This window comes from Prosopis cineraria, unplaced genomic scaffold, assembly GCF_029017545.1.
Source record: "Prosopis cineraria cultivar Desert tree isolate PC_DT_omini unplaced genomic scaffold, ASM2901754v1 PC11, whole genome shotgun sequence".
NCBI classification, from domain to species: domain Eukaryota; kingdom Viridiplantae; phylum Streptophyta; class Magnoliopsida; order Fabales; family Fabaceae; genus Prosopis; species Prosopis cineraria.
Window position 1 is genome coordinate 17998294 of NW_026555342.1, and position 18203 is coordinate 18016496.

Below are 18203 nucleotides of genomic sequence, written 5' to 3' on the forward strand. Positions count from 1 at the left end.
TCTTGAAGGAAATACATGATCCTTTTGTATGAAACGGAAAGGAAAAGGACTGCAAACTATATGCATATATGTGAATGGCTTCTCTATTTTGATCAATGATTTAAAAACCGAACTGAACTGGACTGTCAAACTGGTCGAACTGTCTATCAGAGTTGTTAATAGATCAGTTTGAACCAAAAAATCATTTTTATAATTGAGTTAGATTGGACTGAAGTTAAGCCACTATTAAGCCAGAAATCGGAGTTGAACTGGGAACTAGAGTGGTTTTCATAAAACTAGACGGTTTTAAACATAATATTAAAAAAGCTTAAAAATTTTAAAAAACTAGAAATTCAAAAATTAGATCACACTATAAATGAGCTTTATTTTTGGATAATTCACATGTATAAAATATGATTTGAAATCATCCTTTTATAAAGATGTTGATAATTGTTGGTGTAAATACAGATACTTTTGAGTCAACTCATATTTAATTTAACTAAAATCTATCTATATTTAACAAATTATAAAATTATAATTTACAATGTCATTAAGTTACAGTTATGTTATGTCATTTTATTAATAAATTTTTTCTTATATTTATTATATGCAATATTATTTTTATTGAATTATTACATCATTAGTCCAACCGTTGGTTTAATTGGTTAAACCATAAAAATTGAGAATCACTGACTTTTTGATTTAATGCCCAGTCCGGCTTTTAAAACATTCACTTAGAAGATAAAGATTTAGAATTGAAACATTAAAGAAAAAAATGATAAATAAGAACAGATTTAAAGCATACTATTATTTAAAAAATATAAAAATACTCATAGCCCGCCATGATATCCTTTTCTAGGTTACACAAAATGAAAATAAAAAGATAAATCATTGACTCTTAATCAACCATAATTGATGAAATTTATCTCTACTGACTTCAATATTGATAACACTTTTTCCACAAAGGATATAAGGAAAATTTTTTTTTTTGAAGTTTCTAGGAAGTGGTTTGCATTTTTTTGGTCGAAAGAAAAAGAGGCATTAATTAAAGCAATTCTACCATATACATTGACAAAAGGAAAAACTACATTGAAATGGGGACACTATGTAGTGTGTGTGTGTGTAAATATTTTCTTGGAGGTCAATTTTTTGCTCAAGGCTCTTTATATTAACATTTTTTCATCGAGGGTTGATCATTTGTGTGCAACGGGAATCTATTATAATATTCTTCGTGATTTTCCATTCTTGATATATATTATTATTAGTCTCATCTATAATCCTAAAACTAAAACCATCAGCTTTTGACTTTTTAATTTTTTTTAGATTTTTTATTATAAAAATCTTTACAGAACTTCAAAAGCGCAAGACATAAAATAAAAACGCACATGAGGTTTTTTTTTTTTAACGTTTTGTGAATTTTATAAGAATTACATTTGAAAATTAAAAAAGATAAAAGATACGGTCATTTGAAGTTTAATTTTGTGAAGTGGCCTATTTTGAATTTGTTTTGATTTTTTTCCTGAATTGTACAAAAATTTTATATTAAAAGTTAAAAAAAAAAGACTTTTGAAATTTCCACCTTAAATCAATACATTATCTGGCCTTGACTAAGATGTATTTTGGATTATTGTGATTCATTGATAATTAAAGAAATCAATAATGGTTGAGTTGAATCAATTCCTTGCACCAACCCACCTCCACCACCCATTAATGAATGGCACAAGAATTTTCAACGGAAATGGAGATAATAATGATAATATGAGGATTTTGATAAAATATAATATAAATTAACTAAAAAGTTAAGAACAAATAAATTGAATTTACATAATTCAATAAATATTAAATATAAAAAAACTACATTTACAATTGCTTCTATTTATTTATTATTAAATATATTAAAATGAAAAATAATTAGACTGCTATAATTTTTTTTTAGCTAGGTTATATTATTATATATCGTTGAAAATCGATTTGACGTATAATGGACAATGGCTGGGATGGAACCATAGGAAGATGAAAACAAAAAAGCCAAATAACTGAATTTAAGTCAAACGCAATTGATGTGCTTTAATATCATTGAATTCATTGTTGAGGACAAATTTTGCACAAAGTGACAAGGGAAATACCCATGAAGTTTCCAGGAAAAGAGAGACATTAATTGGAGAAACCGACTATATTGGCAAGATTCTAAACATTAAACAAGACAGCATTTTACCATTATGCAAAATAATAATGTTTGTGGGTTACATTAATTAGACACATCGTAGACACTTGCTTGGATATTCAGAATCTGGCAATGCAATGAGTTTCATCATAAAAGAAGATTGGCTTGTAGTAATTAAGTTAAATATTTCTATTTTCTAGACACCAAATAATACAAGAAATTATTAGCTACCATATTTGTCAAGAATGAGTGAACTTAAAAGTCAATATAAGAAATCTCGTATTGGATAAAATTAAATTTCATAACTAATATTCTCTTCGGTCCTTGATATAAAGCAGTTAACAAACTTCACGCTTACTAAAAAAACAGGTAGTTATATCCTTAATATGGTAGTTTTTAAAAAATAAATATGTAAAATTAGAAAAAATATTAATTATTCTAACTTTGACTTATATTAAAGTCTGAATTTTTTTAAAAAAATTGTCTTATATTAAGGCTGCAGGGAGTATATTATAAAATGGAAGAATTCATAAATTTAAATATTGAGGTTTTAAATTAAAAAGAGGTGTCATTCTGCTACTATTCACCTATTTGTTCATGAGATTCTAGGTGTGATGTGTGTGTGTGTGTGTGTGTGGTTACGTTTCGTCTAGAATTTCAATACATGTTAGGCATGACTAAATGACAATAATCATGCCAAATGATCAAAAGACTAAGGAAGAAGCATTGAATACAAACTAGCTATTTTACTATTAACGATGATTTACCACGACATCCTTTCAATGAGTCCCTTTCCAATTGACAGAAGGACCCCATGGATCACTACCAATTAATCACTCCTAGGAGGACTTTCTACGCAAAGGATATAAAATAAATTGTATTATCAAATATAATGTGGAGCTTAATACGATCTTCTGTAACTTCGTTTTTTAGGAAGACCTATTGGATTAATTATATCAACATATACTTAAACTATCCATCAGAATTATGTCATTCAAACAATATTAATCCAAATTGTTTTCAAAATCCATAACTAATAAAGAGAAATATTACTGGATGACTTTGTTATCCTTCTAAAAGCTGAAAGTCCAGTAAATCAAAATGCTAAGCAAACATTGAACATGCTAACAATTATAATAGTTTTACAGGTTCATTGCAAAACGATAACTCATTCTGAACTGAAATTGTCATGAGTACAACTGTATCAAATTTTGTAACCCTTCTTGCCAATTAAGTTAGATAAATTTAGGGTGGTAAAGGTTCTTGGAGCTCAATTTCTCCCTCAAGCATCACTATGACTTTTTTCATCGAGGGTCGATCACTAAGATACATTTGTATGCAATGTGAAGCTACTATAATCATCTTCTTTGCAATTTTCCTTTCCTTATCTGAGGTATTACCCTCATCTATTGATTCCTCAAATTGGTCGTAGACCCATTTGGCAAAATATGTTTGCCAAGAATGTTCAATGACATTTGTATTCTTTCTTCTCCCGGCCATTTCCATGGGCAACATCTCAAAACTATAAATATCAGCTTTACATGATATCCCTCTAATGTTCTTGTACAAAAATTCAGGCGCCATGTATCCAAATGTTCCCCTTGCATTCGTCAAAGATACAATACTCTTATCTAATGGATACAACTTAGCCAATCCAAAATCCAAAACTTTTGGATTAAAGTTCTCATCAAGAAGGATATTGTGGGGTATGATATCAAAGTGTAGAATTTGCAAAGCACATCCTCGATGTAAATATTCAATTCCTGGAGCAATCCCTAGAGAAATATTAAATATTTTTTCAAAATTGATCAACGCATTCCCCTGTTTCTTTGAGAAAATGTACCTGTCAAGAGATCCATTACGCATGAACTCATAAACAAGAGCTCTCTTGTTTCTTTCAGCACAGAATCCGATTAGCTGCACCACATTGACATGATGAATCCTGCCAACAGTGGCAACTTCGCTGATGAAATCTTGGGCATTGGCTTTGGACTTTCTCAGTAACTTAACGGCAACACCGCAATTGCTTCGAAGCTACCTTTATAGACATAAGCATAGCCTCCTTCACCTAACTTGTTTAGTCATCTTCCTGATCTCTGAGTAAGAGTACTTGACGGTCATCAAGTTACTATTATTTTGGAGGAAGTCCTCAACATTGTCGTCATAATATTGATGCCTTCTTCTCCATCGACAAATCAAAAGTACAAATGCAAGGGGGGCACCTAGTGCAAATTTAGCTACAGACCAAAAAAACACTGTGCAAAAGATTCGATTGTTAGTATTAACTCAATTCTTGCCATATAATTAGATTTATATGACCAGATATGAGTTTAGCACACGCAAGGAACCAAGCTAATTTTTTGTTTGTCAAAAGATATATTCTATATTAAGGCAAATGTAGTTCTGATGACTCATTAAAATTCCAAGTAAAGAAAAAATAGGACAGACAGGCGTTCTTGCTCAGGGACTGACAAGATATTATGTTTTAAAAGAAATTTAAGGACCAAGACAAATAGTTGACACCTGAATTTTTTGGTAACTAAAATTACATTTCCTCAATGTTAACTTCTAAAATTCTTCAGTCCAGGGTATTAAAGAGTTTTCAACCCTATTTACACATGCGTCTTGGGGTTATGGACTGATTATATGCTATCATAAACAGAGAAGGTCTGCAAATTGATAGAATTGTTGATGAAAAGGTAAAGTTACAAATTTAATTTGACAATTTAATTCGACAAGTTCTCCATATATACAAGTCCTCAAAGGAATCAGTTCTAAATTCACTAAATAAAAAGAATTTCATGGATTGACATTTTTCTAATTGTTTATAGCTACAGGTATTGGAATCAAACTAACAAGTATAATAAATTCATAAAGCACCAACAATGACGTTAAAGGGCTAAAAAAATTTCCAACAAGGAGAAAACTTTGCTTCTCTCGCCTATAGACATCCCGTAAGAGCCAAATCTGCGTTGTCAAAATTCAAAACATTAGAAGTTTCTGTTAGATTCCCACCAGGATAATCTTTTTTTCATCTTTCTTTTCTTTTTATTTCTTATTTTTTTAAAAGAAAAAAAGAACACTGTGCGTGATTACCTTGAAGAGCAACAAAAAGGGGATTTAAATCACAACAAAGAACCATATTTGTGGCATTTTCAGACCAGCATTTACCTACTTCCTCTCCTTCCAAGTCTCCACAACGATTTGGTCGCCATTTGATGTCAATCCCTTTAACCTATTGGCTCTGAACTCGTGGATATGAACAATTCTCATTACATGTCATTGGCCCCCATGGCGACACCTTCACCATCAAATCTATTTTGCACGACTCTACCACATAAGATATTCTTTTTGATAACGCCCTGATGACAGCACATAAGAATAATGCGTTTTTGGCTCTTCGCTTGTACAAGGCTCCACAATATCCGTATAAAGATGAGTATGATTTGGGTTTTCGCAGCTGAGCAACACTAATTCTCCCGTATAATAACCGTAACCTTTGGGGTGTGGTTTGTCTCTCTCTGGCTGTGAAAGCGTGAGTGAAATTGTTGTATGGAAGAGAATGACGAGTGATTGCATAGCAGTTGTGGTCGTCAACTTCACCGGTGATGGATTGCAGAGCGGTGGAGTTAGTGGCGTAAATGGCCTGCACCAAGTGCCTCCCATAGTTTAATACAATACAGTTCTGTTGTTCTCACAGACTAGTTGTCACGCCCCAAAATAGAGGGTGACTGGTACGGGTATGAGTCACTTACAATTCCCGTAAGCCTCAAAATAAACATTTATTTCATTTTACAAAAGAAAGGAACAAAATTTAATCAAATCCTATGAGAATTAAAATAACTATTAAATTCAATATCATAAGAGAGTATCGATATTTTTGTAAAATTTCGGCAGAACCTCTCTTGTAATTAGGATCTCCCAAAAATTCTACAACAAAATTCTGACAGATAACAGTATAACTCAGGAGCGTAGCTCCTTCCAGCCAGCAACCAATATACAGATCAAAAATAAAGTTTATCAACAACCTATGTGGAGCATCTACTCTTTCTCTTAAATCAAAAAGACATACAAATTATATATTTACATAAAGGCAATAATACCAATCAAAATATCCACCCACTGTAGCTAGTTGCCCTTTTAGAGGTCGCTGGTGGAATCGGCATCAGCTAACCAATCTGAAGTCAAATAATTTTTTCAGTGAATAGCATTCCCATTGTAAAATTCTTAAAAATTTAAATTGACAGTCTCTAATAATGGTGTCAAATAATTGAAAGTAATTCCACCAAATTATGAGCATATAAGTCATAATCATATTTGAAAAATAAGAATAAGTAGAAAACAATTTATGTTATCATGCTTAAAAGAAAACCATCTGCTCTCATATAACTCAAATTAATCAACATTTAAAATTTTGAGAACTCAACAGAACAGGTTACAAACGTGAACACTCAGTTCACGAGGGTAAATAACCAAACGCGGCTTATGCCACGAAAAACGTGGACACACCAGTCCACGAGGGTAAGTAACCAAACGCAGCCAGAGCTACGAATCAAACATGGACACACAGCCCACGAGGGTAAGTAACTAAACACGACTCAGGCCACGAAATCAAATACGGGTACGAAGCCCATGAATATCCAACGTGAGAATAAAACTCACGAAACAAACTAGCTAGTGTTTAACCACAGCGCGCTACGGGCTAACAGAATTGCCGTTAGCAGCAGTGTTCTGTATAGAGTTCTCTTAGAAATCCCGTTTCAACATGTGAGAGAAATAATTATTTTGAATTTAAATTTTCATTCTCAAAATCAAACTCGCATGAATTGTGCCAAATCTCAACGTTTGTCAAAATCATAAATTTGTATTAATTGAGTATCCAATAAATTTCAAAGTTTAACAACTATACAAGAATACTTTCATCAAACTTGGAAATATCTTTGTAAGAATCAATAAATGCATATATCATAACTCGTTTGTCTTTCACTGATATCTCATAATTTTCATAATTAATATAGTTCATAAGAATAAAATATTTCAGGAAGAGGCTATTAAAATAAAAATAAAAATATTAAATGGAATGCTATTCACTTACTCGTTGGAGCTTTAAAATTTTTAAAGATATCCTTTCTTTTAATTTTGGTCAGGTTCCCTTTCTTCTGCACACCCTATTAGAATATAAATAAACAAATAAATAAATAAATAAATTTGTCCTGGGTATTTTACCAAACAACATACATACATAATTGCTTAAGTTAATGTTGATATTTTCCTTCCTAAATTTTCAGTTTCATTGAGACCTTGCAATATCACTAATTCCATAATTTCTAATTGGAATCTCAATCTACAATATCATCTTGCTTCCTTGCATAACCACAATATTCATTTAAATAGAAATTCCTCCTCTCTTCTTCTCTTTGTTTTTGTTTTTTTTAATGCATGTATGCACAGTCACAAAGGGAATAAATTTTGAAATCCCAATCCTCAACTCACATATATCATATATTATTTCCAAGTTAGATGAATTTCTAGCTCAAATTTCAGTCTTCTTCTCCCTACGTAACAGCATGAATAATGACAGAACAATGTGAGGTTGCCATGATTACACATACCAAACAGTAACAGTAGCACTCACAAACTCTACTTCTGCATTTCACGTATACGCATAGCACACATGTCCTAATCTCTTACTCTCACGACACAGTAGATTAACAATAGGAGAGTTCAAAATTTCTCACCTCCTTAACCCAGATGGCAATGGACAATAAAGGAGAGAGAAGAAGAAAATGAAGCTTGCAGCAGAACAGGGAAGCAGAAAACTGGGCACTACTCGCAAGGAAACACAGGAAATGAATCAACAATAATAATCCATACTCATAACAGCACTGCCGCAGCTCTGGCAACTTGGTTTCTCATCCCAGCTGTTACTCGAAGGTGACGCCACAGATAGAACTAAAGCAGAAAATGAAGAGGAAAAAACAGAGACAAAGAACATGAAAGATAGCCGGAGCAACGGGTGCAGCACAAGTCTCCAACTCTTTCCAACGATAATCACTAGTGATAATAAAGAAAAGGAAGATCTAAATACTCACACATGCACCTGGATAAAGAAGGGAGAAAAAGCTCGATAATCTGAAATAAATAAAGAAAAACAGAGTGCAAAGATCACGAGTTGACTGACCAACGACAGATGGAGTAGAGGCAAGCATACCGACGATAATAACAGCTAAAATTGAAAAAAAGCAGCAACGATTCAAGGAGGAAGAAGGAGAAGGTTTAGCGTGCTCTTTTATAACACCCATAACAGAGGATAAAGCAAGTTGCAGCTCAAGCCCGCATACACACCAGATGGCATCACGGCAGGGAAGAAGGAAGCCACATACTCACACACTCAATCAACAAGCAACGGCGGACGGAACCTCGGTAGTCACCAATGCCAGTGACTACTGTATACGGAGGAAGTGAAATTTCTAGACCTAAGATCCCTTTTACTCTCTCCACCGACTCTCTCTCTCTCTCTTTTACTCTCTCTCTCTCTCTCTCCACCTAACATACTCTCTCTCGTTTGTCATTGTGAAGTATCAGAAAGGTAGAAACAAGTCTACAAACCGAGGTGATAGTTCTCAAAGTCTGTATGCACTGCATAAACTAACGAAACTCCTTGAGTCTTTTAGTTTGTTTGAAGCTTCACTATCTAGAAATGCATCAATAAAGCCAGATACACGTTTTCAGGTCCTCATGATAACTTCTTGGAAAATAATCCAAGAAGCTTCTTGGCAAAGAGATCTTGGCATAAATAAAAAATATTGACTAACAGTTTGTGAGCAAATATCTAATAATCAGCAAGTGATGCTCTCTTTATTTTTATTTATAAGAGAAACAGTCACTTTTAACTTTTTTTTTATATAAGTAAATTCACATTTTTCAATAAGCATTTATTGCAAATTGTTAAATTATCCCTCATAATTTTACCAGTTATGCATAAGAAATAATTAATAAAAGTTTGATTAACATAATTAATGAAGAATATTATAGTCCAATTCTTTTATTTTAAAACATAGTTAGTATAGTTAACTGATTTTCTTAAATTGTATGATATAATTTTTTTTAATAAATAAAAATGGAAGGAGTAGTTGATATGCAGGAAATTAAACTTGTAAAAAAAAAATATGTGTAACGTTCAAATTTTGCCTTCATTGAAATTAATGACTCTAATAAATTGTTGTATAGAAATTAAAAACATGGTAACAAACTTGATGCAGTAGGGGGGGTTAAGGTTAAAATCAACAACCATATATTTGTCATGCATTTAGAATCAAGTAGGATTTCAAAACTTTACCTTATAATTAAGATTAAGATGTATTTTGATGATTGTGGGTGATTGATAATTAAAGAAATTAATAATGGTTGAGTTGAGTCAATGCCATGTACCGCCCCCCACCCATTAATGACTGCCACAAGAATTTTCAACGGAAATGGAGATCATAATGATAATATGAGGATTTTGTTTCATTCTACAGCTCTATAAAATATAATATAAATTAAATAAAAACAAATAAATTGAATTTACACGATTCAATAAATATTAAACATAAGAAAACTACATTTTCAATTGTTTCTATTTATTTATTATTAAATATATTAAAATGAAAAATAATTATACTGCTATAATTTTTTAGCCAGATTACATTATTATATATTGATGAAAATCGATATGTCGTATAATTGACGTCGGATGATAGTTAGGATGGAATCATAAGAAGATGAAAATAAAAGGCCACTCATTGACTTCAAGTCAACCCGCAATTGATGTGCTTTAACATCATTAAATTCATTTTTGAGGACAAATTCTCAACAAAGTGACGAGGGAAATACCCATGAAGTTTCCAGGGAAAGAGAGAAATTAATTAGAGCAACCCACTTATCCACTTATTGGCAAGATTCTAAACATTAAGACAGCATTTTACGATTGTGCAAAAACATAATGTTTGTGGGTCACATTAATTAGACATATATCGTGGACACTTTCTTTTGATATTCAGAATCTGGCACATACGATCTCATCAACCATTCCAACCACACCAATCAATACAATGAGTTTCATCATAAAAGAAGATGGGCCTGTAGAATGTTAAATATGTCTATTTTATAGAAACCAAACAAGATAATACATGAAATTATTAGCTAGGATGTTTATCAAGCATGAGTAGACTTAAAAGTCAATATAAGAAATTTCATATTGGATAAAATTGAATTTGATAACTAATACTCCCTTCCGTCCTTACTGTAAAGCAGTTAACAAACTTCACACTTATTAAAAAAAAATGCTAGTTATATCCTTAAAATTATTTTAAACATATGTAACTTTCCAATTTTACTCTTCTTTATAATCAATAGCCATAATAAATTGTTGTTATTAAAAAAATAAATAAATAAGAGTAAAATTAGAAAAAATATTAATTACTCTGACTTATATTAAAAACCAAAAATATATTTTAAAATTTGTCTCATATTAAGGACTAGAGGGAGAATATAATAAAATGAAAATTAAGATGAGGCATCTTTCCACTGCTATTTGCCTATTTGTTCTTGTAATTTTGGACACAATGTATACTATTTTTTCTGCTACTTTTTTTCTTGATTTTTATATACATGTTAAGATTTATTACATGTTAGGGATGACCAAATTAAATGGCAACCATGCTAACTCTATCTTTATCTGGTAAATTAAATTTTAAAAAACCATTGAATACACACAAGCTATTTTACTATTATTGATGATTTACGACAACATCGATCCTTTTTAGGAATCCCTTTCCAAGTGACAGAAGGATCCCATCAACCATTCCAATACTACCAATTAATCAATCCAAGTAGGAGTTTCCACGCAAAGGATAGAAAATAAATTGTAATATGAAATGTAATGTGGAGCTTAGTCTCTCTTCTGTAACTCTGTTTTTTTGGGAGACCTATTGGATTAATTATACCAACGTATACTTAAATTATCAATCAGAATTTATGTCATCAACCAATCCAAATTGTTTTCAAGATCCATAACCACAGAGAAATCTTACTTGATGACTACGTTATTCTACTAAAAGCCTGTAGTCTAGTAAATCAAAATGCTAAGAAAACATTGAACATGCTAACAATTATAGTAGTTTTACAGGTTTATTGCAAATAACAACTCTTTCTAAACTCAAATTGTCATGAGTCCCTTATCCTCTTTCATAACCCTTCTTGCCAATTAAGTTACATAAAATTTAGGGTGGCAAAGCTTCTTGGAGCTCGGTTTCTCCCACAAGCATCTCTATCACTTTCTTCATCGAGGGTCGATCACCAGGATACATCTGTATGCAATGTGAAGCTACTGTAATCATCTTCTTTGCAATTTCCCTTTCCTTGTCATAGGTATTACCCTCATCTATTGTTTCCTCAAATTGGTCATAGACCCATTTGGCAAAATATGTTTGCCAAGAATGTTCAATGACATTTGTGTTCTTTCTTCTCCAAGCCATTTCCATCAGCAACATCCCAAAACTATAAACATCAGCTTTGTGTGATTTCCCTCCAATGTTCTTGTACAAAAATTCAGGCGCCATGTATCCAAATGTTCCCCTTGCATTCGTCAAAGATACAATACTCTTATCTAATGGATACAACTTTGCCAATCCAAAATCCAAAACTTTTGGATTAAAGTTCTCATCAAGAAGGATATTGTGAGGTATGATATCAAAGTGTAGAATTTGCAAAGCACATCCTCGATGTAAATATTCAATTCCTTGAGCAATCCCTAGAGAAATATTAAATATTTTTTCAAAATTGATCAACGCATTCCCCTGTTTCTTTGAGAAAATGTACCTGTCAAGAGATCCATTAGACATGAACTCATAAACAAGAGCTGTCTTGTTTCTTTCAGCATAGAATTTGATTAGCTGCATCACATTGACATGATGAATCCTGCCAATAGTGGCAACTTCACTGATGAAATCTTGTGCATTGGCTTTATAAACATAACCATAGCCTCCTTCCCCTAACTTGTGTTTGAAGCCATTAGTCATTTTTTTGATCTCTGCGTAAGAGTACTTGATGGGCATCAAATTGCTATTATTTTAGAGGAAGTCCTCAACATTGTCATCATAAGATTGATGCCTTCTCCTCCATTGAAGAATCAAGAATATAAAAGCACGCGGGGCATTCAATACAAATTTAGCTTTAGACCAGAGGTTCATTGGGCACAAGATATTTTAATTTTAGTAATTAACAACAAATCAATTCTTCCTATGTAATAGCCTTGTATGATTTAGTTTGTATTTGTATTTTTAGTCCTTACAAGATTGATGTATCTATGTAGTTTCGTATACTTGAATCTTAACCTTTGTAATAACCAAGAATTTAAAAAAAAAAACGGGGGTTCATTTTGTAATTTCAGCTTTACAAAATTACCAATATACCCTTTCCTTCATCAGATTTATATTTTTCTCTTTCCCTTCTCCTTATTCAGTCACGATTTCGCATAGAGAGAGAGAGAGAGAGAGAAAAATCTAGAGTGCCATCATCGACTCCCCTTTCTCATTAATTCCTCATTCTCACCGGCGTTAGTCGTGGTCGTTGCCACCTTGCCAACAGGTTCTTCATCGTTTCTGTCTTTGGTGGGCTTTGTCGTTCCTCGTGCTGGCTTGCCATTCGTGTGTGGGTTTGAGTAGTGGGTGGAGTGAGAGCTGAATTGCTGATCTAAGGTTCTGTCTCCTTTGTTGCCTTTGCTATTATTGGTGATTGAGGGTGTGAAGAAGAACAGGATCCTGACTAAAATTAAAGAAATGGATATCTTTGAGAATTTGAAGTTCTGACAAGTAAGTGAATAGCATTCCTTTTAATTTATTTTATTGTCATATACTTTTATTGAAACATTTTATTTTTATGAATTACATTAATTTTAAAAATTATGGATTATTAATAAAGGACAAATGAATTATGATATGTGCATTTATTTATTCTCAAAAGTGCATTCCCAAGGTTGATGAAAGCACTCTTATATAGTTGTTAAGTTTTGAAATGTATTGACTACTCAAATACTGTAAGTTTAGTGTAATAGCTATAAAGTATGTTTTCACAAATTTTGAGATTTGAAACAACTCATGCGAGTTTGGTATTGAGAATGAAAATTTTATTATAGCAATAATTATTTTTCTCGCATGTTTGAAACGTGATTTTAAGATGACTCTAAACAGAACACTGCTGCTAATGTCAGTTCTGTTAGCTCGTAGCGCGCTGTGGTTAAACACTAGCTAATTTGTTTCGTAAGCTTTGTTTTCACGTTTGGTATTCATGAGCTTTATACTCGTGTTTGATTTCGTGGCCTGAACCGCATTTGGTTATTTACCCTCGCAGACTGTGTGTCTACATTTATTTTGTAGCTTCGATTGCGTTTGGTTACACAGTACTGAAACAAACCAGACAATACTAAAGCTTTAAATGCCTGAACTTTTCCTGGACACTTCCCCGAGTATTTCATTATCACTTTATTGAAAAATTGTCGCCAATAGAAATTTAGTGATCCTGTGCTATAGGTTGACTTGGAGTCAATGATTTGGCCTTCTGTAGCTTCAATTGATTCTACAACGCGTTTCTGTACCTCCGCTTGTATGCCTCGTCCTACATTGTCCCTATACAGCGGTGAAACATTTGAGTAATTCTAAGTTTAAATTTCTATGTCCTTTGTTATAGATTTACTGGATTCTCGTTATGTCTATTAGATGGTGTATACCGTTATTATTTTGGATTCTAATTAACTTTTGCCATTATTTTTCCTTCGTATCATATTTTGTTTCTGGTCTCCAGAAGGAGGGATAGCGTATTTGGAAGACCAGTCTTGATCCTTCATTGCTTTTCTTCTCTGCTTCTCCACTTAATGTCAGTTGTATAATATTGAACACAATGGAAGAGTCCCCAGAAAGAACCTTGCAATAGATTCACAAGATACACACCAGATGCTGTATAATAAAATAATTCATCAAGACAATGTTTTGGAGTTAACATCAATGCAGTACGAAATGCAAGTCTTGAGAATTTGTCCAAGCCAATGCCTTTAGAGTTATCAGACTTTGGCCAAAAAAATGAATCCATATCAGACGGCTTGACTTAAAGACATCAATTATGGGTGCCTTTAGAGTCAATAATAAGTCCCACTGGACCACCACCGCCAAGCAATTGATGAATTGCATGTGGACTTATTGTGTAAACGAAGATAATGCAAGGTTTGAAAATTGGTTTCATTCCTTGAGGAAGGAATTCTCCCATTCATTCCATCATTTTTCCGGGAAATTTCTTGCAACTCCAAATCTCTAGGGGGTGATTGCTTTTCCTTTCTATATTGTTCAAACTTGCACATAATTGTATGTTTGGTTTCAAGTACAAGCTTTATACATAACGATTTTTCTGAAGAGCAAAATATAAATGAAACAGCACTTGCATGTCAAGCATGGCCGATTGGCCGTCCTGTTCTTATTCCTCTGTTTCTTTCTAACTATTTTGCAGAACCTGATCTCCATGATCCATGCATACAATCAAGGTGCAGTATTTATGGACCAGAGATTCGATACCCCTTTAGACTCAAAAGGAAAACAGCCAGAAGCGTGTGGCTATGATTACTGAAACGAACAAGACAGTGCTCGAGCCGCCTTTCTCTGTCATGGTTTTCGTTAAAGGAAAAGACTATAAATCACAGTTTTTAACTGTGTCTGATCCTGATGGATGCCTCGCTCATCTCACTTTATATGCATCTCCTTTTCGGTCAACTTATTATTATGAATCAGGTGGACATGCATTATTCAACTATTCAGGGACGTCTCGTAGAAATTCAGAATTTGGACAATGGGGGGACTTTTCTTGCCTCGATGTTCCTGGCTATGAAGTTCTAGCTATGCCGTGCATAGAGAGCATCATGGATCAGTGCCTGAATCATTTATTGACAGTGACCCTGTAATAAGTCTATCTTGGCTCGAACGAGATTGCAGACACTGTGAAGAAAAAGGAGGGCGGTGTAAATTGAGAGAAGACAAAGTTGAACGTGAACCTGAATGTATCGAAAGCCATCGTAAAGGTATAATTTTTCCTTCAATTATAATAACTTCATGAATTGTGAGTTTAAAATCAATGTACAGCTGATATGAACTCTATTTATTTTTTCAGGTCCACCATAAAAGATAGAACTTGCTGGTAAATATTCTTAAGCAAACGATTTATTTCGCGTATTGAAGATAAAAGATCCACAATATCAATTTAACAATACTGCATATGTTGCTGTATTGGCAGGTGAAATCCTAGGTCCGTTTCTGCTCATATTTGTTGGAGTTATTATTTATTGGGTCTATGCAGCTAGCCTGAAGAGGCAGGGTTACAAGAAAATCAGAGCTTTTGGAGGACTATAAAGCACATAGGCCAGCTAGATACTCCTATACAGATATAAAGAGAATCACAAATCAATTCAAGGATGAACTTGGACAAGGAGCTTAAGGAACTGTCTTTAAAGGGAAGCTATCTAATGAAATTCTGGTTGCTGTTAAGCTCCTAAAGACTTCAACAGGAAATGGACGAGAGTTCATCAATGAAATGGAGACAATGTGTCAAATTCACCATGTCAATGTTGCTCGCTTGGTTGGCTATTGTGCAGATGGATTCAGACGAGCGTTGTTTTATGAATTTTTACCTAATGGTTCATTACAGAAATTCATAACTACAGCCGACAGAAAGGACCTTTTTCTGGGTTGGGCACAGCTTCATGATATTGCTCTTGGCATGGCCAAAGGAATTGACTATCTTCATGAAGATTGTGATAAAGGAATTCTTCACTTTGATATCAAACCTCACAACATTCTTCTAGATGAAAAGTTCACGCCTAAAATATTTGATTTCAATTCGGCCAAACTGTGTTCGAAGGATCAAAGCATTGTGTCAATGGCAACATCTAGGGGCACTTTGGGCTACATTGCACATGGGATATTTTCTCGAAATTTTGGCAATGTATTCTACAAATCAAATGTTTACAGTTTTAGCATGTTGCCCTTTGAAATGGTTGGTATGAGGAAAATCACAGATGCCACTGCAGAAAATACTGAATAAGTTTACTACCCACAATGGATTTATAATCTTCTAGAGAACAATGAAGACATACAAATCCATATAGAAGGAGAGGAGGACACTAAAATTGCAAGAAAGCTATCTATTATTGGACTTTGGCGCATCCAATGGCATCCAGTGAATCGTCCAACCATGAAGAATGTGGTTCAAATGTTGGAAGGGGATGATGAAAAGCTAATTTTGCCTCCTAATCCTTTTGGGTCCACACATGCAACCAGAACAAGAGTTGTTAATGGAGCAAGGAGATTGAAACTAGAGTTATTAGTCATTTTTGAAATAGAGTGAAGTTTAGATGATTGGATATATACTAACTATTTGCGCATTGTTTTTCTTTCTTGTATAATGAGCTGGGTTAAGTGTAAGTCTGAGTTTAGATTTGTTGCCAGTCTTTAGCTTCTTGTTGATACAAGGTTCAAAATATGATCATACCCGCTTAGCAATGGAAAAAATTCTGCAGGGTTATAAATAAGAATAAATTCTCCTCCGTTGTTCCCAGAGTTTGTAAACAGATTTTTTTTTAAAAAAAATTGCAGTACAGTATTTACAAGCCACATGGTTCACAAAAGCCACATCATAATTTACGGTCGTTAAAGAAATATATGATCCTTCTGTACAGGAGAAGGAATGCAAACTATATGCATATATGTGAATGGCTTCTCTATCCTAATGCTTAGTAGATAAAGATTCAGAATTGAAACATTAAAGAAAAAACTGATAAATAAGTACAGATTTTAAAGCATACTATTATTTAGAAAAAGAAAAAGTAAAAATATTCATAGTCGTCATGAGATCCCTTTCTAGGTTATACAAAATGAAAACAAAAAGATAAATCATTGGCTCTTAGTCAACCATAATTGATGAAACTTATTTCTACTGACTTCAATATTGATACCAATTTTTCCACAAGGGATAAGGAAAAATTATTTTTTGAAGTTTCTAGGAAGGGTTTTTATTTTTTTGGCCAAAAGAAGAAGACGCATTAATTGAAGCAATTCTACCATATATTGACAAAAGGGAAAACTACGTAGAAATGGGGACACTATGTAATGTGTGTGTGTGTGTGTGTGTGTGTGTGTGTGTGTAATTATTTTTTTGGAGGTCAATTCAACATTTTACTCAAGGCTCTATTAACTTTTTCCATCGAGGGTTGATCATTTGTGTGCAACGGGAAGCTATTATAATATTCTTTGTGATTTTCCATTCTTGATATATATTATTATTTCTCTCATCTATAATCCTAAATCTAAAACTATCAGCTTTTGACTGTTTATTTTTTTTATTTATTATAAAAATCTTTACAGGACTTCAAAAGAGTAAGACATATATAAAATAAAAGCGTACATGAGATTTTTTTTAACTTCTTGTTAATTAAGAATTATATTTGAAAATAAAAAAAATAAAAGATACAGTCCATCGGAGTTTAATTTTGTCAAGTGGCCTATTTTGAATTTGTTTTGATTTTTTTTCCTGAATTGTACAACAATTTTATATTAAACGTTAAAAAAAAAAGACTTTTGAAATTTCCCCCTTAATTCAATGCATTATCCAGGCCTTGACTAAGATGTAGTTTGGATTATTGTGATTCATTGATAATAATGGTTGAGTTGAGTCAATTCCTTGCACCAACCCACCTCCACCGCCCATTAATGAATGGCACAAGAATTTTCAACGGAAATGGAGATAATAATGATAATATGAGGATTTTAATAAAATATAATATAAATTAACTATAAAGTCAAAACAAATAAATTGAATCTACATAATTCAATAAATATTAATATAAGAAAGCTATATTTTCAATTGTTTCTATTTATTTATTATTAAAATATTAAATATATTAAAATGAAAAATAATTACGCATACTGCTATAATTTTTTTAGCTTGATTATATAATTATATATCGATGAAAATCGATTTGACG

At 32.7% G+C, this 18203-nt stretch overlaps 4 pseudogenes; 2 read left to right on the forward strand and 2 right to left on the reverse strand.

Annotated features, from left to right (window-relative positions):
• Positions 1-3388: 3388 nt before the first annotated feature.
• On the reverse strand, positions 3389-8445 carry LOC129286239 (rust resistance kinase Lr10-like; annotated as a pseudogene).
• A 2702-nt stretch (positions 8446-11147) lies between these two features.
• LOC129286240 (rust resistance kinase Lr10-like) lies at positions 11148-12375 on the reverse strand (annotated as a pseudogene).
• A 2031-nt stretch (positions 12376-14406) lies between these two features.
• LOC129286241 (putative RING-H2 finger protein ATL21A) lies at positions 14407-15671 on the forward strand (annotated as a pseudogene).
• On the forward strand, positions 15427-16732 carry LOC129286242 (rust resistance kinase Lr10-like; annotated as a pseudogene).
• Positions 16733-18203: the final 1471 nt, after the last annotated feature.